A 26,766-nucleotide genomic window follows, 5' to 3' on the forward strand; every position below is an offset into this window, starting at 1 on the left:
GACAGAGTCTGAACTGGTGGACCTTGCCAGAAACCCTGTCAAGGGGCATGCCTCTCAGCCCGGGAGACTGGATTGTAATTACTTCGGATGCCAGTCTCCAGGGCTGGGGGGCTCACTGCCTCAGCGAGCAGGTTCAAGGCAGGTGGAGCATGACGGATCCAGACACTCCAATGTACTGGAGCTTCAAGCAGCATGCATGGCCCTGATGGCATTCAAGGGGATGATTCAGGGAGCTCGAGTCAAGCTTCAGTTGGACAACCAGACGGCCGTAGCATATATCACCCGACAGGGGGGAACCAGGAGTCTGGCATTACTCCAGGTGGCAACCAAGATTCTCCACTGGGCCGAGACTCATGTGGACGATTTAACAGTAGTGTACATTCCAGGCAGTCAAAACCAGATAGTGGACCGCTTGAGCCGGAGTTTTCCCAGCCAGGGAGAATGGGCAATCAGCAGTCGCTATATTCAACCAATTTTTGCCAAATGGGGGACACCCAGTGTAGACCTTATGGCCACACCAGCGACTGCTCAAGTACCAGAATTCATCACGAGGTTCAAGTGCAATAGAGCAATAGTCCAAAACGCCTTTTCAATCTCGTGGCGGTTTCCCCTAGTGTACCTTTTTCTTCCAATCCCATTAATTATGAGGACCTTACTAAAGATTGAGAAGGAAGAGGTGCATGCCATCTTAATTGTACCCTTCTGGCCCAGGAGGCCATGGTTTCCGCTACTCCTGTAGATGGCTTCAGCCCCACCAGTACATCTCCCCCTCAGGAGAGATTTGTTACAGCAGGAGCAATGGATGCACCCCAACCCGCAGAGATTGTGGCTGATGGCCTGGCTGTTGAATCGGCCCGACTGCAGGCACAGGGCCTCTCAGAGGAAGTAATAGCTACCTTACTAGGGGCAAGGAAGTCTACAACAAATACCACATATTCCAGGATCTGGAGGAGATTTGTGGACTTTGCATTACAGCATAATTTCTCCCCATTAACTCCGGGTATCGCAAATATTTTGGAATTTCTACAGACATCACTAACTATAGGCTTGGCATACAACTCGATTAAAGTCCAAGTGTCAGCCCTGTCCTGCTTCACCAGACATAGATGGGCTAAGGAACCTTTAATAAAACAATTCCTCAGAGACGCAATAAGAGTACGGCCACCAAGGAAGAACCCTTTCCCAACTTGGGACTTGGGCACGGTCCTAAAAGCGCTGCTACAGCCCCCATTCAGTCCAGCGGATTCATGCACACTCTCTGACAATCAAGTTGGTCTTCTTGACGGCCATTACAACGGCCCGAAGGGTATCGGAATTAGCAGCCTTATCCTGTGAAGAACCATTCTGCATTATTTATCCGGACAGAGTGATCCTGAGACCCTCTTCTGCTCTAGCCTCTAAGGTAGTGTCAAGTTTTCATACAAACTGGGAATCAGTGTTACATTGCTTTACGCAACCTCCAGAGCAGGCAAACCAGTTAAATTTGAAACCTCTGGATATGGTCAGCTTGTTATCAACATATCTTCAGAGATACAGATATGCAAATTGATTAGTTTGTTCATCCTCCCTTCAGGACCCAAGAAGGGGGAGGCCGCACCATCAAGGGTCTTATCCACCTGGATCACAAGGACCATCTCCTTGGCATACAAGCAACAGGGCCTTGCTCCTCCGCAGACTATACGGGCTCATTCTACAAGAGGGATGGCAGCTTCTTGGGCATCCGTAGCAAAGATCCCGGTGGAAGACATATGCAGGACTGCTAACTGGCGCTCCTGTGAGACTTTTGTTCGGCACTACAAACTAGATGTAGTCGCCGCTAGCTCTTCATCGTTTGGAGCGGCAGTAGTTTCGACTCCTTTGATCAATTAATTAATTAAAAGTGTGGTTAAGCATGGAATTAGAAGAGTATTTGTTGTTTCTTTCCCACCCTATATAGACTTTGGTATATCCCATAGTGTGCTGACGGGAGGACGACCAGGAAAATGGAAAATTGTTATAAATACTCACCATAATTTTCCTTTCCTGGTCCGTCATCCCGTCAGCACAACTTTGCTTCCCTCCCTAAGTGGCCTGGCGCCGCTACAAAAGAACAGGAGGGGGAGGGGAGGACAGGGATTTATAACGCTGGAAGAAGGTGGTCCTGAGGGTTAATGAGGAACAGTTAACCCATAGTGTGCTGACGGGAGGACGGACCAGGAAAGGAAAACTACGGTCAGTATTTATAACAATTTTCCATTATATATCCACTGCATACAGTTTAGCTATTTCTCACTGCAGGCCGTTCCTGGTGTACTGTTTCTAATATACTTCAGGCAGGCAGGTGATTCAGTTAGCAGCAGTGTATTTAATATATATATATATATATATATATATACAGATAGTCTTGTGTATATATATATATATATATATATATATATATATATCTCACTGCAGGCCACTTTTTCTAATATACTTCAGGTGGTGTACACAGTACACAGTACCGTGCACCCCTAGTGCAGTTGCTACTATTTTTCTGGTGGTGTACACAGTACACAATACATACAATGTACCCATAGTTGCTATTAGACTTCTGGTGGTGTATACAATGCCGTGCACCCATAGTGCAGGTGCTACTACTTTTCTGGTGGTGTACACAACACAGTACACCCATAGTTGTTATTACACTTCTGTTGGTGTACACAGTACCATGCACCCCTAGTGCAGTTGCTACTACTTTTCTGGTGGTGTACACAGTACACAATACATACAGTGCACCCATAGTTGCTATTAGACTTCTGGTGGTGTACACAATACCGTGCACCTATAGTGCAGTTGCTACTACTTTTCTGGTGGTGTACACAATACAGGACACCCATAGTTGTTATTACACTTCTGTTGGTGTACACAGTACCATGCACCCATAGTGCAGTTGCTACTACTTTTCTGGTGGTGTACACAGTACACAATACATACAGTGCACCCATAGTTGCTATTAGACTTCTGGTGGTGTACACAATACCATGCACCCATAGTGCAGGTGCTACTACTTTTCTGGTGGTGTACACAATACAGGACACCCATAGTTGTTTTTACACCTTTGTTGGTGTACACAGTACCGTGCACACATAGTGCAGTTGCTACTACTTTTCTGGTGGTGTACACAGTACACAATACATACAGTGCACCTATAGTTGCTATTAGACTTCTGGTGGTGTACACAATACCGTACACCCATAGTGCAGTTGCTACTACTTGTCTGGTGGTGTACACAGTACACAATACATACAGTGCACCCATAGTTGCTATTAGACTTCTGGTGGTGTACAAAATACCTTGCACCCATAGTGCAGTTGCTGCTACTTTTCTGGTGGTGTACACGGTACACAATACAGTGTAGTGTGGTGTTGCAAAACAAAATCCCCATCATGTCTAGAAGGCCACCAAGGAGAGGCAGACGCTCACAGGCCACTACAAGAGGGCAAGCAGGCTCTGTTTTTACAGTCCACAGTGCTGGTCATGGTACATCTTCTGCAGGTGCGATTGTCCTTTTTTTCTGCTGCTGGGACAGGGGCAGAAGAATTGAGCCTTGGTGGTGGTGGTGCCACAACACTGTAACCCCTCACAGATACTCTTGTTGGGCGCAGGAGTGGGCCCTGCTGTGAAATAGTAGATCGTAAATTGTAATTACATGCCCCTGTTAAACAGGGACAGAAAAATTGGGCCTTAGGCAGTGGTGGTGGTGCCCTAAACCAAAAATATTGTTGGAAGCTAGCATCATCAAGATTGAGGAGGAATAGGATAGTCACTCAGCATAGGCACTCTTCAAGGGATCCCACATCCATAGAAAAATCAATTATTCTTATACGTGATTTATTATACACGATTTATATAGCGCCAACAGTTTACACAACGCTTTACAATGTATGGGGGGACAACACAATTACAGTACAGTTCAATACAAAAGGTATAGGAGAGCCCTGCTCGTAGAGCTTACATTCTAAAGGGAGGGGTAGTGGTACAAAAGGTAATAGCTGCAGAGAATGATTTGATGGGGGTGGCTCGGGGATAGTTGTTATGTGGGTGTAGGATAGGCTTCCCTGAATAAATGAGTTTTCAGGGATCTCCTAAAGGTGGACAGGGTAGGGGCTGATCGGACATACTGGGGCAGGGAGTTCCAGAGGATGGGAGAGGCTCTAGAGAAGTCCTGAAGGCGAGCATGGGAGGAGGTAACAAGGGAGTTAGAGAGCAGGAGGTCCTGGGAGGAGCGGAGGGGACGATTTGGGCGATATCTGCAGATGAGGTTGGTGATGTAGAATTGCCTGGTATGTTATGGTTAGCATTTTGAATTTTACACGGTGGGGTAGGGGAAGCCAGTGAAGAGATTGGCAGAGAGGTGCGGCAGTCACGGATCAATTAGTGAGGTGTATTAGTCTAGCAGCAGCATTCATAATAGATTGAAGGGGGATAGCCTGCTTAAGGGTAGGCCATTAAGGAGAGAGTTGCAGTAGTCAAGGCGGGAAATAATCAAGGAGTGAATATGTTGCTTTGTTTTGTCATTAGTCAGGAAGGATCAAATTCTGGAGATGTTGTGCAGGTTAAGGCGGCAGAATTTAGCCAGTGATTGGATATGGGGGGTGAAGGAGAGGTCAGAGTCAAGGATTACACCCAGGACCCTGGCATGTGTGGAGGGACCAATGGTTGTGTTGTTGATATTAATGGTGAAGTCACAGAGGGGGGACCGTGAAGGAGGAAATATAACAAGCTCAGTATCAATCAGTATCAATCAGTTACAAGACTGATTTATTTTTATGAATGTGAGCCTATCAAGGGAGTCTGTGGACAGGCGCACTCTATGATCCATTACAAACCCTCCAGCAGCACTGAATGTGTGTTCAGAAAGAACTCTGGATGCAGGACAGGCCAGTAGATCAATTGCATATTGAGCAAGTTCTGGCCAGTGGTCCATCCTCAAGACCCAGTAACCCAGTTGATGTTTTTTTGGAAAGGTCTCCAAGTCTGCTCTTGCCCCTAGATATTCCTGCACCATGTAATGCAGATGCTGGCGATGGTGGCTTGAACCGATCAGACCTTGGCGCTGAGGACTGAAATGTTGTCTAAAGGCATTGGTCAGCCAGCCACCTTCTCCACTGCTCTTCCTCTGACTGAACGAAGCAGTCATGGTTATGCAGTAATCTTTGTATGTCAGCTTACCTCTCCTCCATGTGTTCACCTTTAGAGGCCAGCCACTCTCACCTGGCTACTTAAATAATCTCTCCTCAAAGCATTGCTCCACCCCAGCCCTTATCAGGGAACTCTATATTAACCTGTGCACTGCAAGCCTGCCTGGCTGATCAACCTTTGTGTGTTTAGCTTCCGTGTGCATCTTGCTGTGTCTTCTACGTCTGATTCCAGTTACCGATCTTGGCTTGTTCTTGACTATCCCTACCTGCTTGTGACCCTGACCTTTGGCATGTTCTATGTTTATCCTTGTCTGCAAGTCGCCCTGACCTTTGGCTTATTCCCTTACTATCTCTGTCTCTTGTAGCCTACTGTGGGCGTGAGCTGGGAGACCCCAGGGGTCACGACCTGGAGCCAGTTGCAGCCCAGTCCATCCTCACCACTAGAGGCTCTGGTGAACACCTGCTGGCTCTTAGACTCCATGCCCTGGGGAATCTTATGTTCTAGCCCCTGTGGGATGCATGTTGGTGTTCCAGCGGACCTGCTGCCTTCCTTAACCACCTAGACTCCCATCCGCAGCAGTCAACCATAGGGTCCACTACCTTTGCAGTGTACTCCTGACCCCAATGGTGTGCATCTGTCACCTGGCCTCAGGTGACCTGACAGAAGCCTCAGCAACACATTGTCCAGCACCAGGAAATTGTAACCTCACAGGGTCTGGAAATGCATTGCACAAACATTTCTTCGAGGCCTCCTGAAGATGTTTCACCCTCTGCTCCCTCTGCGAATGCAGGAGGAGTTCTGCAACCTTACCCTTGTAACGTGGATCAAGAAGGGTTGCCAGACACTAATGATTCCTTCTCTTTGATACTACGAATCCTAGGGTCCTTACACTGCATGGCCTCCCTGATTCTGCAAAGCCTGCAAAAGTTTGCAGAGGCATTCGAATCTGAGTCCTCTGAGTCACTAAGGATCACATGATCCGTAACAACCTCCTCCCAGCCATGTACAACTCCTTGGGTTTCTGGGGACTGAAAACCATCCCTTGAAGACTGCTGCTGAGTGTTATCCTCCACATACATGCTGACACAATCCTCCTCCTCCTCTTCTTCCTGCGTGTTTGGCGGGCCTGTCGGAATAATATCTGCATAAACGGGGCCTTGAGAGGTAAAGAAGTCCTCCTCTTCCTCACACTGTTCTGCCTCAAGTGCCTTGTCCATTATTCCATGAAGCATGTGCTCCAACAGGAAGACAAGAGGGACAGTATCACTGATGCATGCATTGTCCCTGCTCACCATCCTCATAGCCTCATCAAATGGTGACAGGACAGTTCATGCATCCTTGATCAGTAGCCACTGGCGTAGTGAAAAGAAGCCAAGCTCCCCTGACCCTCTCCTGGTGCTATACTCACACAGGTACTCATTGATGGCCCTTTGCTGCATGTACAGCCGCTGCAGCATTGCCAACATTGGGTTCTACCTGGTGGACATGTCACAAATGAGGCGGTTCGTGGGCAGGTTGCATTCTCTTTGAATGTCAGCCAGCCAAGCACTGGCATTGTATGACCATTGGAAATGACCACAGACTTTCCTGGCCTGCCTCAGGAGATCTTGTAAGCCTGGGTACCTGCTCAAGAACCGCTGCACCACCAAATTCAGGATTTGTGCCAAACATGGAACATGGGTCAAGTGTCCCTGTTGGAGGGTGGAGAGAAGGTTGGTGCCATTGTAGCATACAACCATTCCTGGCTGAATCTGGCGTTGCATCAACCACCTCTGAGCCTGCCCCTGCAGAGCTGACAGAATCTCTGCCCCATTGTGGCTCCTGTCCCCTAAGCAGTGGTTTAACCTTAAACTATGTAGAGGGTTCTTTACTGTAAGAGTGGCAAGGATGTGGAATTCCCTTCCACAGGCAGTAGTCTCAGCGGGGGGCATTGATAGTTTCAAGAAACTATTAGATAAGCACCTAAACGACCGCAACATATATACAATGTAATACTGACATATAATCACACACATAGGTTGGACTTGATGGACTTGTGTCTTTTTTCAACCTCACCTACTATGTAACTATATAACTCATGCACCGCATGGCATGTTTTTGCCTGAGTGCTTGCGTAGCCCCTTGAATGCTTACGAAGCACCGCTGTTTCAGAGAACAAATCTGCAGAAGAGGCCATAGAGGAAGAAGAAGAGGAGGGGGTGGAGGAGAGAGCTGTGACAGAATCATCGCTAGCATTTTGGATGCATGGTAGCGGAACAAGCTCCAACAATACTGAATCCTGTTCTGCATCCTTCCCAGCTGCCAGCAGAGTTACCCAGTGTGCCGTGAAGGAAAGGTAACATCCCTGCCCATGCCTGCTAGACCCTGAGTCTGCGGTAATATACACCTTACTGCTGACCGCCCTGTCCAACAAGACAAAAACATTGCCTTCCACATGTCGGTAGAGAGCTGGAATGGCCTTCCATGAAAAGAATTGGCGTTTTGGAACCTGCAACTGAGGTACAGCACTTTCCACAAATTCACGAAAGGGGGCAGAATCTACCAGCTGAAAAGGCATTAGTTGCAGCGCTAGCAATTTGGCCAAGCTGGCATTCAAGCTAGCATTCAGACTGTGAGCATGTGGATGGCTGGGACCGAATTTCTTTTTATGGTTTAGCAACTGGAGTAGGGAAATTTGCCTGTTAAAATCAGATGGTGATGAACTGCTAGCAGATTGGCTGCAAGTACTTGGGACACCTATTGCTATACCTTCATTCCTCTCAGTGCAGGTTTTCAAGAGGACTGGAGTAGAGTTGGAGATCCCAGATGAGGAGCAAGAAGTCCGCCTATTTCTTTGATGTGGGTCTATGGACTTGTTGCCTTATGAGTTTATGTGAAATCTACATTAGTATTTAATTTATATTTAATTATCATTTTAAATTTTATTTATATTTAATGAATATATTTAATTTAGCTTTTTTTTTTTGTTTCCAACGTTTTTATTGAAGTTTAACAGAGTACATATATAGGTAATAAACAATGTCATACATCTATATTCATTATTGCGAAGTTCGTTATATAGGAGTATATGACAGAATGAAACATAAACATATGTAAAGAAATTCAACAGTGAGATACCGTGTGGACTCTATGAGTAAAGCTAAAAGTGCCTTCTGTCAACCCCGAACACCCCAAGTGGGTACTAACTGTGCCCGGGGGAGAGAGACGACACTCCCTGTCCCTGCATATTATCCAGCAGCATCCATTATTAATATATAAGAGTAGCGTTTACAGTAAGCTCTACATATCAATAAACAGCAAATCTACATGAAGCATCAATATATCTTGAAGACAAATCAGATGGAATACCCAGTTATGTATGTCCTGGTTCCATTTCATGTTTAAAAAAGTGTTTGTGTGTCCCATGTGTCTAATTTCTAACGTGACATTGAGTGAAGGGGTAGGGACTACTGTAATCTCTATGTGTTGTTAGTAAAAGGACTAGTTTGTTAGATCTCCTTTTCCAACCCAATTTCATCTTTTCTAGGGAGGTGAAGGGTGGGAAATGTAGGGTATTCTTATCACGGTTGGTCTGTGCGTAATTGAAGTGTTAAATGGTAGTGGATGTGACCGAGTATTTATGTATGAAAAGCAGGTATTTATTTGAATTAGGTCTCGAAATCTCGAAAAGGGTGGGGGGTGGGGGTAAGGAAAAGGGGGATGAAGGTAAAATTAAGGAGAGGGAAAGGGAGGAGGTAAGATTAGGGGGGCCGAGGTAATGTAAGGGGGAGGGGGGTGAGGGGACGGTGCATCCAAGGTCCTCTCCGGCTTCTCCCCTTAATTTTGTTAGTGTATTTTGAGGACATGTGTAGGAATTGTAATCTTCCAGGGGGATGATAGAGGAGTTGTGGTAGGAGTCGTTCAACTAGGGAAACAAGGTGGACATCTCCATGAGGTCAATAGAATTAAACGTAGTGCTTACTATGAATATGATCAGAAGTCCAATAGAGACAAGAGAAGTTTCTCCTTCCCTCTGGTCCTCTGAATTGGTAGTTGGTAATTGGTGTGTGATTGGGCATGAGGAGGAGTCCGAGGAGATTGCGGGGGGGGGGAATCTATCGTTTTCGTTTTAATATAATAAATTTGTTTTAAAGTTAGTATGTGTAAACATAAACCTGGTTGGCCAAAAACAGAGTATAAGCTAATTAGTCAGCCAACTGTGTAACTAGTACTTTAATATATCCATCTTGGTTAATATGCAACTTGGTAACCATAATGTAAAAATTAACATAACAGCTAGTTGAAGTACAGAATCGTAGCCATAATAATCATTCTAACAACAGTAACAGTAGGGTGGATAGTTCAGCAGGAAGAATTACTTGAGTCAATGTCTGTGTTTTTCGAGGAGGGCACGCACATCCTTGGTCCCATTAGTTGGAGCAGTTGCCCCAATCAAATACTACACATGTGTGTATTGCACAAGTCCTTCTATGAGGTGTGGGTCGTGTGAGGAAGTGTTATTGCCTACTATGAGGAGGCAATCTTGTGTACAGTTGAGATGAGATGAAACCCTTATCTTTGCGTGGCCCCCTCGGAACCCACCCCATTCAGGCATCAATGGAACACCAAAACATTACAGGTAAGGTATTACAATCTGTAATAGGAGAGAGGAGAAAGACAAACAGTAGTTTATAAAACTATTACAACTTTATAGCTTTATATTGACCTCAACTTACAATAGAGTGAGAAGAGTAGGGGGTAAGTGAGAAGGTGAGAGAGGGAAAGAGGGAGTTGGAGAGAGAGGGATAGGAAGGAAAGAAAGGAGGGGGGAGAGGAGAGAAGATGAGTAGTAGGGAAGCACATGTGCATCTAATTAATAGCGTCAATATAAGGTTAGCGGTTGTCTTTTGATATCGGGTCATCCGACCAACTCTTCTGTACCAATTTAAGATGAAGCTAGAAGAACAGGCTCATTAATGATCTTTTTACCTGGGTAGGATGAGAGTATATGTAGCTTTGTATATAGGGGTAGATTGAAAGAGTTGACAACATTTATAATCATCCTCTGGTTGTGAGATCAGTTGCCTAGCGGCCAGGGCATGTCAACAGCATGTCTGGTCATGGTAAGTATGAGGGGTATCCATTAAGAAACAATGACGTGAGGTCTTAGTTATTAGATGATCCATTTGGTGGCATGAGGGTAATGAGATCGGGGAGGGGTGTGTAATTTAGCTTTTATCTGTGTAGGGCGGTAAATATTATCTTCACAGAAATCTTTGGTAGACCAGACAAGTCGGTGCCTAGGCTTGTGTATACAAACAATGGGATCCAAACCTCATTGTTTTACACATACTCACTTCAAAGGATCCCATGCTGGGATATACAATGAAGGGAGGCCAAGCCGTAATAAATACTTAACTTCTCTGGAAAATTCAAGATAAGCTCCTGCTCAGAATAGTCACAAGCAGGGCTTTTTTTCAGGGGGAACTTGGTGGAACTCAGTTCCACCACCTCTGGCTCAGACAATTTGGTGCCTGCTCACCACAATCACTTGTAAACACAGAAGTCTGGTTTCTGTGTTTACAAGTGACAGCTCTGCACTCTGTATGTAATGCAATCCTGGTATTTAATGCCCCTTTAAGACACTACTACTGTTTTCGTGAAATTTGACTGAACAAACCCACTATTTGATGTGATTTGGAGGGTGTGTGTAGAGGGATGGGTTTTGTGGGGCCATGGTTATGTTCCAGCACCTATTGTTTGAGAAAAAAGCCTTGGTCACAAGGATTTGCATTAAAGGGGGCTGACTTATGCAAAATATAGGGATTGGTGATGTAGCCAGTCCTTAACCAGGAATAGGGAAGCTCACCAATCAGAGCCACGCTATGCCAACCAATGAGGCATCAGAATGTAATGATATACACAGATTAGATGGGAGGGAAACACACACTTTTATGGGAGAGCAACCATCAGAATGGAACCTTGGTGCAAAGGGTAATTATGGGAAAAGTCTGCATTTTACTTGTAACTAAATATGTTTGCAGATTAATGTCTTCAGGAATATACTCTGTATTCCTTCATGTAATTCTCTTATTTTAACCTAATATTTTCTTCCTTGGTGTAGACTATAGGTAGATAGTTGTGTATTAGATAGACTTTCAGCTACTCACCAATAAATGTTGTTATTGTGTTAAAGCTTTCACTCATGGTCAAAGAACTCTCATTTAACCCAAATCATATCTGAGAGATATTAAATCTCAAATATAGTATACGGGAAAAAGACTGCATGGAAGGTCGTCATATGTCTGCTCAAGCATGTGGTGCCCAAGTGGCTGCTGTTGTGGCCACGCTTCAGACATAGGTTGCATACAGGAACGGTGCGATCTGCTGCACACATGTCCAAAAAGGCCCACACCAAGGAATTTTTCAAAATCAGTGGGGAGTCAGCAGCGCCCTGCACCTGTGGAGCTCTGTGGTGTGATGCAGTAGGGTGGCTGCCCTTAAGCTGCCTCGTTGGAGTTGTGCCTCCACCTCCTCCTCTATTCTATCAGGCACCCAAATAGTCAGTTACCTCATCATCCCCTCCCTCCTCGTCACTGGAGCAAACTTGGCACTATGCTGCAGCTAGGGGAACATGACTACCAGTTTCTTGTCATTTTTGGGCATCCCCTCTCTAGGCTCACGTTTCTCCCTTCCTCAACCTGGGAACCAACATTGAAGCCTTCAAATTGCTGGGCATCCTCCAGGAGCATGTACCCGACACTGTGGTCAAATAGTTTGGGGGACTCTTCCGTGCATGATGGTTGGGCTACGGAAGGAATGACTGTGGACAAGAAGCCAGTGGAATGGGCCGCTTTGGCAGCTGCATAGGAAGGAAAACTACTCTGAGCCTGGGTGACAGAGGATGAGGAGGATGAGGACGGCTTTGTTATCCACTCCAACAACTCTTCTGCATGTTCTGGCTCAATAACATGGCCAGCAGCAGAAAAAAAGAAAAAAAATGTGTGCCCCACGGCCACTGGCAGAGGATGCACCATGTCCATGACCAGCACTGTTGACTGTAGACACAGAGCCTGCTTGCTCTCTCTTAGTGGCCTGTGAGCGTCTGCCTCTCATTGGTGGCCTTCTGGACATGACGTATATTTTGTTTTGCAACTGCACTACACTGTATTGTGTACACCACCAGAAAAGTAGTAGCAACTGCACTACGACTGCACTGTATTGTAATTACAATTTTTGATCTAATATTTCATAGCAAGGGCTTGTTCCTGCGCTCAACAAGAGTATCTGTGAGGCTTTACAGTGTTGTGCCACCACCACCACCACCTAAGGCCCAATTTTTCTGCCCCTGTTTAACAGAGGAGTGTAATTATAATTCTTGATATAATATTTCACAGCAGGGCCCGTTCCAGCGCCCACCAAGACTAACTGTGAGGGCTTACAGTGTTCTGGTACCACCAACACCTAAGGACCAATTTTCCGCAGCGTGTATAGGGCAGGCTGTATAGTATATACAGGTGGTCCCCTATTTTCAAACATCAGACTTACAAATGACTCCTACTTACAAATGGATTGAAACAACAGGAAGTGAGAGGAAATCTACTCCTAGGAAGGGAAGTTCTCTCCTGTAAGAGTTAATATGGGAAAAAGGTGTCTCCACTGATGCTTTATCACCAATCCTTGTTTCCCAAATAACTCAAAATTTTCTAAATCCAATTGTCATTGGGACAGAAAGTGAGGTGAAATCTTCTGAACAGGGGCACAGACAGCAAAAAAATGTTACAGGGGTGACAACCCTGCCCTATATTATCCAAAAAGCTTAAAATTAGATTTTTGGGCTGGAGCTACACTTAAAAAATGTACCTGTTCCAAATTACAAACAGATTCAACTAACAACAAACCTACAGTCCCTATCTTGTCTGTAACCCGGGGACTGCCTGTATACTGCTGTTCAGACACGGGAAAAAAGCTCCCCTTTACAGGCATACTACAGACACCCCCCAGTCACGATATTTAAAGGAATATTAGACTTTTATTGTTTCACTTTAAGCATTATTAAAATCACTGTTCCAAAAAAAACCTTCCATTTTTAAAAGTTTTTTTTTTGCATTGATACATGTCCCCTGGGGCAGGACCCGGGTCCCCAAACACTTTTTACGACAATAACTTGCATATTAGCCTTTAAAATTTGCAGTTTTGATTTTTCACGTTCAAGTCCCATAGTCTTTAACGGGGTTCGCGTGTTCGCACTAAATTTTGTTCTGTTCGCATGTTCTACCGCGAACCGAACCAGGGGTTGTTCGGCTCATCCCTACATATAAGTTGAGGTATTTCATTATGGAATTTAAGTTTATGTTTCCATATCATACTATTAATTTTGCTGCTATACATGAGTGCTAGGGACTTAATTGTAAAATAAATCCTAATTTATTTTTCTATTTTCATAGCACATACTATTACATAATTGTTTAGACATTAATGGCTGCATGTTGAGGTATTTTGAGGGGATAGCAAATTGACACTGTTGTACAAGTAGTACACTCACTACTTTACATTGTAGCAAAGTGTAATTTCTTCACATGAAAAAATGTGAGGGGTGTACTTACTTTAGTGAGATACAGTATACATTTTACCTATTTAGTTATTGCGGAGGACTAATTCATCCACGTTTACACGTCCCCCATATCCGCCGCGGGGAACTTGGTTGTGTCTTGGCTGCGTTCCTGCATATGTACTTGTGGGTAAGCGGCTTTGTGTCCATCCTCCCCCTGTGATTAAACGTATTTGGTATTAAGTATGTATATATGTGTGGATATATATATTTATATATATAATAACTTTTCTGTATTGCTATGTATAATTTGTTATTTTTATTTTATACATCATCCTCCCGATGAAGCGGTAACAGACCACAAAACATGTAGAGCACCATATGTCCCGTGAGGACCAACCATACCTTGTCTCTATTTTGGAGTACACTAAGTATCTGCACATCAGTATAGACACCCCCCCTTTTTATACTGTTCTGTCTTGAACATTGGAACATGGTTCTTGTTTGGATCATTTTTTATCTATGTGTATAATAAAATTTAAATTTTTATTCAAATATGTATGTTGTTCCATTGGTACCGAGATGTCTACGCCCCCCAATTTACTAGTCAATTTGGATAATGGTACCTCTCCTTTTTTCGATGTATTCTGTAATGAAACTTTTTAAGGCCTCCCCCTCTTCTTTTCTCTGTTATAACATTTTGCAAATAAGCAATTCTTGTTCATGAATTTAGGCCAAAATATATTCTGCTACATTTCATTGGTGAAAATAACTTAAATCCGTGTATATTATTTAGTCTGTAGGAAAGTTATAGAGTCCACAAACTATAGTATACAATATATCTGGAAATTAGTCAATTTTGATGTACTGACGGCTTATCTCATTTTTTGAGAAACAAAAAGGGGGGGGGGGGAACAGTACAAATGACACCTTTTTTTTGAAAAAGTTGACAATCCAAGGTATTTAACAAGAGGCATGGTGAGTTTTTTGAAGTTGTAAAAAAAATTTACAATTTTTTTTTTACATTCTGTCACCAATGCAGTACAGTTTCATCATATAACTAGTGTGGCAGTGATTAGGGACATTCACTGTCGAAAGTACAAAAAAAAGAAATTAACATTTTTTATTAAATTTTTTTTTTTTTTATGATTTTTTTTAACACACTTTGACCAGAGCAATATAACGTTACCATAGTACCATTGTACTACTCTGGAGAAGTGATCAGGATTTTTTTTTTTACACATTATGATTGGTTATTTTAGCAGTGCATTTCATTGCTATAGGCAAGCATTTTATTGAATGAAACTGATTCATTGAGTTTGTTTTGTTGGGATTAGCTGTGATTAGCTAGAGCTAATCACATGGTACAGATGGGCTGTAATTGGCCCTGTCTGTACCATGTGATCACAATGACAAATCACAGCTAGCACCACAATTGTACACAATGGATGGCATGTAAGGAAGGAAAGGCCTAGGGAAGGTGTTAAGCACACTTAAAATGGTGTCAATCCCCTATAGATACATTTGGAAGCTTCCTTTGGTAGGGAAAATATTCATCCTTCTATACGTTGAAAGCAAGATAGACCAGGTCTGAACACATAAATACTATTCAATGAAAATTAAATTCAACTGAGAATATGAGTAACATCTGACAAACATATACCTTCATGCATATGGTGAAAGAGTGAGCATAGAAGCACACAAGAACACAAAAGTTCACTAAATGCTAATCACCAAATATTGATGGGCTAAAACAGTGTACTAGCCTATTATAAATACAAGGCATAAAGAAAATTATTACCTAGTGGGGGGGAGATAAATTCAGAATCCTGTGTAAACGGGAAGTTTCCTGGATATTTTCCCTTAATACTAGACTCCCCTTAGGATTAAACTTCGAATGTGACTTGAGTCATTTCTATGATTAAAATGATGCCATCTTTGGCATAATGATAAGAAGGAATATATTGACTGACATTTAATAATTATTTATTTTATTTATTTTTGTCTATATTTCCCTTTTCTAGTATTTTTCTGCAATAAGTAGTGTGTATCCTCTTCAATTTTTGTTCTTCCTTTATTAGTCGAGGTTGTTATATCGAATAGAACTTTTTCTGTTTTGTGTTTTTTGTTTTATTTTTGTTTTTAAAATATTTTTTAAACAGGAGATTTTCTAGGATTGACTTTGCAATCACTGAACTCAATTTGATGGTATGCACCTGTATTGTCATGTGATCTATGTGATATAAGAGAGTTTGCTGTGTTTGCTATTGTGTGGTTTTGACAAAGCATTTTTATAGTGTGAAACGGGTCACCCTACCTGCTTTTCCCCTGCCTGTACCTATCCATTGCTTTTATCATATTCAATAAAGGAATCCATTTACACTTTGTGTGTGGGTGTGCTGCCAATCCGAAGCGCTCTGTTCCATGATTTCTGCTGCAGTGGCAGGGCGTGCACCCCACCATATGGGTTCATCCTTGGATCAGTAACCGATGGTATTACCTGTGAGCAGCGGCTCTTTTCTTCTACATAAATACTGTTCAATGAAAAAATAAATTCAACTGAGAAAGAGAGTAACATCTGACAAACATATACCTTCATGCATATGTTGAAAGAGTGAGCATAGAGGCACATAAGAACACAAAAGTTCCCTTAATTGCTGATCACCAAATATAGATGGGCTAAAACAGTGTACAGTAAATGTGAGCAAAGGAATGCTTAAAACTTTTTTTTAAACAGAAAAAGTATATAACAAGTGTGTTTTTGTGAGGAAATACTGAGAACATGTGTGAGCAAAGAACAGAGGAGATAATGACAAAACAGGGATACTGAGCAAGTAAAAGGAATTATAATGTCACTGTGGTTCCATAGTCTTCAGCTGACGCAATTCGCCCCTCCCACAGGGCATTATCAAAGACCAAGACTCCCGGCATCACTGTGAAATAAGTGGTCATGTGTGGACTCCGCCCATTCACATGACCGTGACCTAATTTCCTCTGGGTGTACTCAGCCTCAGATGCACCAAAACAGGAACACTTCCTCGTTTACAGTATTTTAAAACGTCATGCACTAGCTCAACCAGCTCACATGACCATGACCTCATTTCCCCTGGGTGCACTCAACTTCAAATGCACTCAGACAGGAACACTTCCTTAACCTCCCTGGCGGTAGGATTATGTCAGATTTTTAATGCTTAAAGCGGTATATTGTTTTGCATGGAAATTTGGCATTTTATATTGTAGGCCTGTAATTCTTAGGAATAACTCACTTAAATCTGTCCAAACAAGAGTCTTGTAGACATAATAATAATATAATAATAATAAAATGTATTCAATAATGTAATCAAATCAAAAACACTGAAATTTGCTCAGTTGCAAAATTGTCGCTGTCGTTACTTTCAGTGTTTGATGACGAATTTCCCCACAATTCGCTCAATTCTGCAAGTGTTCTAATTTACTATTACTATTTTCTAGCTGGTCTAAAACCGCTTTTGACCTAAAGAAACACTGTTTGGTTGCCATGGACAATCTCAAGTTTCCAGGCAGAAAGAACAGTATATATAATATAAAACTGCATCCAGGGCACTGGACAAAGCATTAGGGACAAAAGGGATGTGAAATGATTTGATACAGTAATGTAATCTGTAAGATTACAGTGTACTGTATGTGTTCTGTGTTTTTTACTTTTTGAAATTCCCACCGGCTCTGTCCCCATGCTTAGCAATGCTCGCAGGGAATGGAGGCCGGAACACAGAGCATCGGGCGGAGGACACAGCCCGCGGACACAGCAGGAGGACATCGTAGGATCCTGGGGACAAAGTAAGTAACTGTCAGAAACCATGAAATCAGACCGAGACAGAAGTACAGTTAAATCACACTTGTTTAATAATAAAAGTAAAATAGAACAAACGTAGTCAAAACATAGCCAAAGTTTGGTAACCGTAATGGATAGTCAACCAAGACAGAAGGTCAGGGATCAGTGTAGTGGAACAGCAGGATCTGGAGCCAGAAGGGATGTCAGCCAAGCAAGTCTTTAAACAGAAATGCAGGAGATAGTCTCTGTGATGTCGACCAAGGCAAAGGCTGGATGGCTTAAGTAAGCAGGACTGACGAACAGGATATCATCAACAAGTGAGTAGCTGTGGAGAGATACGAGCTGGCAATTAGCCGACAGCTGAGCGGCCAGCTCAGAGAAGGAAGGGCTGAGCCCAGCCCTGACAGTAACTTTGCCTGGATCCTGCGATGCAATCCTGAGTGTGACTCGAGGTTACCGCTTTTGGCACTGAAAATGAACCCAGAGCCAGACTCGGGAATACTGCTAGGAAGGTTAATAACAGACGTGTAAACAGCATTATTACAGCTGGATACTTAAAAATCCCTGACAGATATTGTATACCTAAAACAATCAATGAATATAATACGTTCACACAACTCATTAATGTAGGTGAAACTGGTGAACCTAAAAATATGTATTATAAAATTAAAATGAATAAAAATGAAATAGAAAAGAACAAAATAATAATAAAAATAAATATCAATAATGAAAAATAAAAGAATATATAAATAAAAATAAATATAAAAATGAAAATGAAAAAAAAAGATAAAAATAAAAATAAAATGCAGAAAATGAAAATAAAAATAAAGAAATGATAGTAAAAAAAATAAAACTGAAATAACTTGGTCTTTGATATCGCCCTGTGGGAGGGGCGAAACGTGTCTAGCTGCAGACTACGGCACCGCAGTGACATCACGTCCGACTTATGTTTGAATGCAGCTGAGGTTGTGAGAGAACCTGTTGCTTCTTGGAAAGAGCTAACTGTCTGTTGATACTACATTCTTACATTTTTACATTGGAACATTGGAAGCTTGAATTTTATTGAATAAACAAGACGTACTACACTATGTGGGCTCTCTGTCAAGTCTCGGGGGGCGAGGCCGGATTGCTGAGAGGGTGCCCCTTGCGGCTAAGTGCAGCGTACCCCTGGGAGTGAGACAGGGAGTATGGTGTCCAAAGCTGCCCAGATTGCCGAGTGCTGCTGCTGGGTAGCTGGGTAGCAGAGGGCAGCTGGGGTGCACTGGTAAAGCTGATGGGGCAGCCATGCGAGGAGGGATCCCAGTGGAGCAAACAGGAACAAAATCAAATAGCCAGGCCAGGGGTCATACACAACAAGATCAGTCCGAGAAGAGGTACAGCAGGATAATCAGAAATGGAGTCGGTAGTCAGGCCAGGGGTCAAACACCATGCGGACAAACAGAGGTACAGATGCGGAGACTGGAGAGTAGTCAAGTCCAAGCCGGAGGTCGATGCAGGCGGAGAGCAGGAGGAGTCAGACAAGCCGGGTAGTAAACAGAAATCAGATGCCGATAGTAGGTACATTAAACACAGGAAGCTGCCGATAATCCAGCAACCTGCATGCCTCTGCAGCAGGCTTAAATAGGCCAGAGGGCGCCAACAATTGTCACAGTGCGCGCACCCGACGTTGCGAGCCTACATGCACCTGTCGTCGCGCACCTCTGTGCGCGCATGCGCACAGGGATTCGCCCGGCATGACCATGACGGGTACTGGCAGGATTGCCAGTCCTACGGCCATTTCCTTGACACTCTCTCTCCATATGTCTGAGTTTGATAGAGCACAGGAAGAATCATATCTTGGAGTTGGCGTCCCACCACCCTGCTCACCAGACTAAGCTTGTTTGACCCACAACGCAGTACTGCTTGAGGGGTCCATTGGATCTGGTGAGTTCAACCACTTTGGGGGGGTGTGGAGCACATTACCATGTATGTGGATACTTGCTAATGGAGCACTTTGGGAATTTTCAGCACAGCAGCACTTGTGAAGGAGGCTTGGAACTTTATTCATGCAATTTTTATTTGAACTTTCACTGGTTACATGCTTGTTCACCAATTTATATTTTTTCACAGTTTTTTCTGTTTACATGATTTATGCACAATATTAGCACTTTATTCTACTATATTTGGGTTTTGAAAAAAAGTGGACCATAAATGTAGTGTCAAAAAAGTCCAGCAAATTTATAAATTATAGAAAAAAAAACAATATCGTGATTCAAATCTTCTATATATGCTTTCTCCAACACCATGCCTCCTAAAGTGCAGTGTGCTTTAAATCTTGAAAAAACAAAGGTGCTTCACACCAAGTGACATATAAATGTGCTCACCAGATATCTTTGGCCACAGAATGACCACCAGGCATATAATAGAGGGGATCCTTCCTCCTTTGGCTAGAATCTTCCAAGCCACATGCAGCTCCAATCAGCTGTTTCCAGAGTAAATCGAACTCAAGTCCAATCATGAATGGTAAATGGTAAATTCCTCAATCTGTTACACTCTTATGCCGCGTATACACAGATTTTCCGTCGGAAAAAACTTGGATGGTTTTTCTGACGGAATTCCGCTCAAGTTTGCTTTGCATACACACGGTCACACAAAAGTTCTTTGAACTTTCGACCGTCAAGAACGCAGTGACGTACAACACTACGACGAGCCGAGAAAATGAAGTTCAATGCCTCTAAGCATGCATCGAATTGTTTCCAAGCAAGCGTAGGAATTTTGAGAGTCGGAATTTGTACAGATGATCGCATTTTCGGATAGGAACTTTCTCCGACCAAAAAATTGAGGACCTGGTCTCAATCTTTTGCTGGCGGGAATTCTGCCAGGAAAAGTTCGATGGAGCATACACACGGTCGCATTTTCCGACCAAAAGCTCTCATCGGTCTTTTGCTGGATGAATTTCCGATCATGTGTACGCGGCATTAGGTGAATATCCACAGCTCAGTTTTCAATAAATCTGTGAAGTTAGGCTCCCCCATAAACGAGCCACAGAAAGGCAATAATAATGTAATTCTGTCTTTAATTAACAGCACTTACATGCATATATAAAATACAGCAGATAGCAGCGCAGCTGAGGGATGAGGCAGAGGCTGGTCCGTCACTCGGTATGTGATGCAGGAAGCGTGGCGTGCGTCTCAGCTGAAGGTGGAAGCGGAGAGCTCCTGTATCATGCATGTCAAGCCTCAATTTCAATATAATATTTTTTCCATATGTTTGACTTTTGTCATGCACAGCAGTAACCCCTATTCTTTTTTTTTTTTTTTCTTCACCTCAGAAACCAGTAAGCAGAGGGCAGAATCAGCTCGATGTTCATTGACTGTCGCCTTCTCCGGTTTACATCATAATGAAACATTCATTACTTCTATTCCTTTTGAATCGACCCTCTGAATGCCTTAATGTATCACTTTAGCAGCGAGTCCCCCCTTATTCCCAACAACTAGGCTCCATCTGTAATAACGCTAAAGCCCAGTGGCATGTGTGGCTCTATCATTTTCTGGGCCAGGTTCGAGGTTAGAAGGCCTCGTATAAAGAAGTAAAGATATAAAAAAGATAAAGGAAAAGCAGCAAGAGAATGTATAGTAGAAGATTTATGGGCTCCCCATGCCCATCCTTTGCTGAACTACCCAATAATTCACAAAGAGAATATATGCGCCAAATTCACTTCGCTATAGGGCAACCTTGTCCTCAAAGGTCTCAAATACCTATATAACTGTGTAAATCCCCTCTCTTGGACAAATCCTATGCCTTGCCTATTAGGGGCCTCCTACTTTCTCTAGACATGGCTTCCACATGCTTTCAAATTCCTGAAGGTTGCCTCTCTTTATGTACACCACTCTTTCCCTACTCAGAGTATCGTTAATAGTGGAGATCCAATCTTTCACCGAGGGGGGGTCTTTTGATTGCCATCTTAGTGTTATCATCTTCCTAGCCTGAAACAAGGCTCGCGTGATGGCCAGTGTGGTGCTCAGTCTCTCCCCCAAAACTCTTCTATACCCCAGTATACAGGTTATGGCCTCTTTTACTACTATAGTACCAAAGATACTTCCCAGGTTACCGGTCACTTCTTCCCAGTATCTAAATAATTTGGGACACCTCCACAGCATATGGATGAGGTCTCCCGAACTCTGACATCTGGGGCAGTTGTCATTAGGCCTTCTCCCAAATTTAAAAAGCCTCTTAGGTGTATAGTAGGCTCTATTCAACAAGAGTAGATGAGATAGCCGCTGTGAAGGGGACACCGAGACCTGTACACACAATTCCAAGGTTTTCGCCCAGTGAGCCTGGGTAATTCCTCCTATATCCTCTTCCCATTTGGCTTTTAGTCCATAGAGTGTTTCCCCACTATTGTCTGGTTTACTTAATTGATCATAAATTCTTGAGATTAAGCCCCTAGTAGGATTCACCTGCATTATGCTCTGAAATAGAGGCATTTCTTCCCAGCGCAGAGTCTGAGCTTTAAATTGTGTTTTAAGAGCGTGTACTAGCTGGAGATATAGGAAGAAGGAACTCCGCGGTAGCTTGAATTCCCCTACTAATTCAGGGAAGCTCTTTAGCTTGGTGTCGTTATAAAGCTGGCTTAGCCTTCTGATGCCAAGATTCACCCATTCCCCAAAGGTACCTATTTTAAGAACTTCCTGTAAATTACGGTTATTCCAAATAGGAGAATAAACTGTTGGATCTTCATAACCCATCATTTTCTTGACAGTTTTCCAAAGTTTGCTTAGCAGCTTGATAGTTGGGTAATTGTCAAGGAACATATCCGCCTCTAGAATTTCAACTAGGGTGTTATGTGGAGTACTTAGCAATAGCAATTTGCCATTGGGAGTGCCGCCTTTCGGTATCCCACATCCTAGCAACTGCTGTAGCTGAGTTGCTAAGAAGTAGCGCTCGGGATGTGGGAGGGCAAAACCCCCCTCCCGTATGGGAAGCTGGAGCACTCGAAGTCGAATCCTAGCTTGCTTCCCCTTCCAAATCAGCTCTCTAAAGAGGCTATCAATTCTTTTGAACCACTTCTTACCTATCCAGATAGGCGAATTGTGCAGGATGTATAGCAGTTGTGGCATCCACACCATTTTTATTAAGCTACATCTTCCTGCGGCGGACAAGGGCAGGCGCTTCCAGATTCCTATTTTTTGTTTCAGTTTTATTAGAAGAGGGACGAGGTTTGTGCTAATATACAGGGTTGGGTCTTTCGTCAGGACTATTCCCAGATATTTCAGGCCATCCACCATTACCATCTAGGGTATATCGCGTGCTGTTAGCTCACTGATGGGATCTATCGGCATGAACTCGGACTTCTCCCAGTTTATCTCTAAACCTGAGAAGCTACCGAAGTCCTTCACTATCCTCATGGCACCCAGTAGTGAATTTCTCGAGTCCCCCAGGAATAGCAAAATATCATCCGCATATAGCGCGATTTTTTCTTCGCCCGATTTTCGCAGAAAACCAGTTATCGTTTTGTTTTCCCTTATGGAGATGGCCAGGGGTTCCATCGCCAATGCGAACAGCAGGGGAGAAAGAGGACACCCCTGCCTAGTCCCCCTTTCCAACTCAAACCAGTCTGAAAAATCATTGTTAATTTTTAATCTTGCCTTAGGGCAAGTGTATAACATTCTAATCCACCTTATAAAAGACATACGAATTTCTCCAACACGCGCCATATATAACCCCACTCCACGCTATCAAAAGCCTTAGATACATCGAGGGTCATTAACGCTCTCGAGCCTACATTCTCCGATGGTGACTGTAAATTCAAAAACGCTCTTCTAATATTCAGGCTCGTAGATCTATTGGCAATAAAGCCCGCCTGGTCCTCGTGAATCAATTTATGAATAACTCCGTTCAATCTTACTGCCAGTACCTTGGCAAGAATTTTTACATCAGTGCAAAGTAAAGAGATTGGTCTATAGGCGGCCACATCCAATGGATCTTTCCCTTCCTTCTGTAATACAGTGATTGTTGCTTCTAACATTGAAGCAGGCAACTGGCCCCCCTCAAGTTACCCCTCCAAAGCTTTTAATAATTCAGGGATCAGCACTTCACCATACTGCTTATATGTCTCACTTGGAAGGCCATCGGGTCCGGGTGACTTAAGGCTTGCCATGCCCGCTACTGCTTGTTGGAGTTCTGCTACCGTTATTGGGGAGTCTAATATGGCGCTTTCTTCCTGTGATATAATAGGGATCGGTAGCCCCTCCAAAAAGTCCTCCATCATAGCCTCCTTACCCTTTTTCTGCGAGGAGTAAAGTTTTTTATAATACTCCCTGAAGGCTTGTACAATTTCTGGGGTACTTGATGTTATATCTCCACTCTGTGATCTAATAGCGAGGACCGTAGATGGAGCTGTGTTTGATTTTACAAGCATAGCCAATGTTCTTCCTACTCTTTCACCCTCCACCATAAATTCCTGCCTCTGAAGAAGGCGCCTAGTCTCTGCTTTTTGCATGACCACTAGTTTATACTTTTGTTGTTTCTCTTGCCAGGTTCTTTCCAGTTCCGGGTTCGGATTTCTGATAAAATTATTCTCGGCCTCGAGAGCGTCCTTCAGAGTATCCTCTTCTTCACTCCTAGCCTCTTTATTAAATTTAGCCATCTGCTGTATTAAAACCCCTCTAAGAAACGCCTTGAGGGTGTCCCATAGCACAGGGGGAGCCGCCGAACCCTGATTGAGCTCCACAAACTCCCTTAAGGTGGGGAGAATCCCATCCGATTTTTTAATTACTTCGAGCCAGTGTGGACTCACGCTCCAACTCTTCCTAGGCTTAGACTCTCCTACCCTTAGTGTAGCCACCATAAGGGAGTGATCTGAGATACCTCTTGGCCAGTATGCTATTTTTTCCAGCAATTGGAGTGCCCTGGCATTTCCCAGGACTAGGTCTATCCTTGAGAGCGTGGAGTGTGAGATGGAGTGGCAGGTATATTGCAGCGCGCCTGGGTTTCGCACCCTCCATAAATCTACTAGCCCCACTTCCTCCATGAATAAACTTAAACGGCTCTTCCCTGGTTCCTCTGAGAATTGTCGTATCGGGAATCTATCCAATTTTCTATCTAGGACCTCATTAAAGTCCCCGACAACTACAATCGGGCATTCCTTTTTATCCAACAGAAATGTATGCAGTTTAAGCAGTATATCCAGATTAAATGGGGGAGGGATGTATATGTTTGCCACCACAAACATGACACCATCAATAGAGCAAGATAAAAAAATATATCTACCCAGGTCATCTATACTGGTCTGTCTGCAGGGAAATTTTACCCCAGCTTTCACAATGATGCTCACCCCCCTACTAAAAGAGGAGTGGAATGCATGAAATTGATATTGGAATTTTTTCAACTGTAGCTGCTGGCTGGTATCCTTAGTTAAGTGTGTTTCCTGCAGGCAGATCAGATCAACCCCACAACTCACAGAGAATACTGCCATCCTTTTAAGAGGAGAACCCAGGCCCCTAACATTCCAAGATCCTATTTTCAGGGGCTTAGCTTCCGTCTAGGTTCTAAAGGGCCTGCCTTATCACAACGAGTATTACCATACATATCCCGTTATTTTCATAAAGTGAAATTTATACGCCTCTTTACTCAAGAAAAAAAAAAAAAAATGAGTAAGAAAAAGAAAAAACCGAAGAAGAGGAAAAAGATAAAGACAAAAAGAAAATTTCTCCCAGCAAGTGCTATCTTGATTCCAAGTATGTGCATATTGTGAGTTCTAAAATACACGCTTAATTTAGTCACGTCTACCCTGCTTTATTAAAATTTAGTACAAAAAGTGCCTGCATATATGAAGGTAATCTATAAGTGGAGGCATGAATACCTCCAATGTGGTTTCTAGTGATGTAAGTGTTCGTAAAAAATGATTTAATTTCCCCCCCCTTCCCTTCCCTCCCCACCCACCCTCCCCTGCCCTCCCACCCCAACCCCCTCCCCCCCCTCCCCATGCCCACCTAACTAGGTATACCCCCTGGGGGTTTACCATGACCGTTACCTCTTATACTAACACCACCATTTTACACCAAATCTTCCACTCACCGCACCACCCTGCACGCAGAATAGCTATGTGCACCCAACTCCTCCCATCCCCTTACAGCAAAGCCCATTAACCGAAGGGAGAAGGGGGTAGAAACTTAAGGAACACCCCCCACAAGGGCAAAAAAGACTAAAAATGCAAAAATACAGCCCCTATACCTCCCGGTACCCTATCATGCCTAACTATTGATACACCGAGCTATTATATCTTCCCCGATTCTCTACGTGGGGTTCGTAATTTTTTCCCTATTATCTTCAAGCCACTTCTCAACTTCAGCAGGGGTGTTGAAAAACAGAGTCTCCCCCAGGGCCGCAACCCGCAACCTTGCCGGATATAAAAGAGCGTAGGGCAACTTACATTTTTGTAGATTGCGTTTTGCCTGGGTAAACCCTGCTCTGCGCCTCTGCAAATCCAGGGAGAAGTCGGAATAAAACGATATTTTTGTACCTTTGAAAAAAACCTCCCCTAATTCCCTGATCTTCCGTAGCAAAGTCACTTTATCCTGATAGTTAAGGAATCTCAGGAGGAGGGGTCTCGGGTGGCCCCCCTCCGACGGTGAACCTGAACGGGATCCTATGAGCTCTTATGATGGAGAATGAAGCCGAAAATGATTCCTTCCCGATTAGCTCCCCCAGCCATTTTTCTGGAAATGCTATTGGATTGGCGCCCTCACTCCTTTCGGGCATACCTATCAGCCTCACATTATCTCTCCTACTCCTATTCTCTATCTCATCTATTTTAGAGGCTTGTTTAGATAACTGTTCCTTCAGCCATTTTATTTCTTTGATTATTGGGGACATATTATCTTCTAGCCCACTGACTCTTTCCTCCAGGGCCGTTGTTCTCTCTGCCGTTTTCTGTAAATCTTGTCTGACAAATAACAGATCTGCTTTAACACCTTTCATCTGTTCACAAAGATCTTTAAGCGAGCCGTTACACACCCCTATAGCCATGAATACATCCGTTATGGTTGGTTCTCTGTTCAAGGGTAGGTTCGGGTCATTTATTAGCTCCATATTTACGTTTGTATTTTGATCACTTAGCCCTGGGCCTTTGTTACATAACGTTTTGGAAGGCTGGGTAGCCGACGCAGCCCCTAAGGGCTGTGATTGAGGCTGACCCTGGCTTTTCCTATCCGATGCCCCCCCCTGTTGACCCTTCTGCTGCGACCCCTTTTTTGGAGGGGTCAGAGCAGAGGCATGGGCGTAT

Source organism: Aquarana catesbeiana, linkage group LG01 (assembly GCF_042186555.1).
Source record: "Aquarana catesbeiana isolate 2022-GZ linkage group LG01, ASM4218655v1, whole genome shotgun sequence".
NCBI lineage: Eukaryota > Metazoa > Chordata > Amphibia > Anura > Ranidae > Aquarana > Aquarana catesbeiana.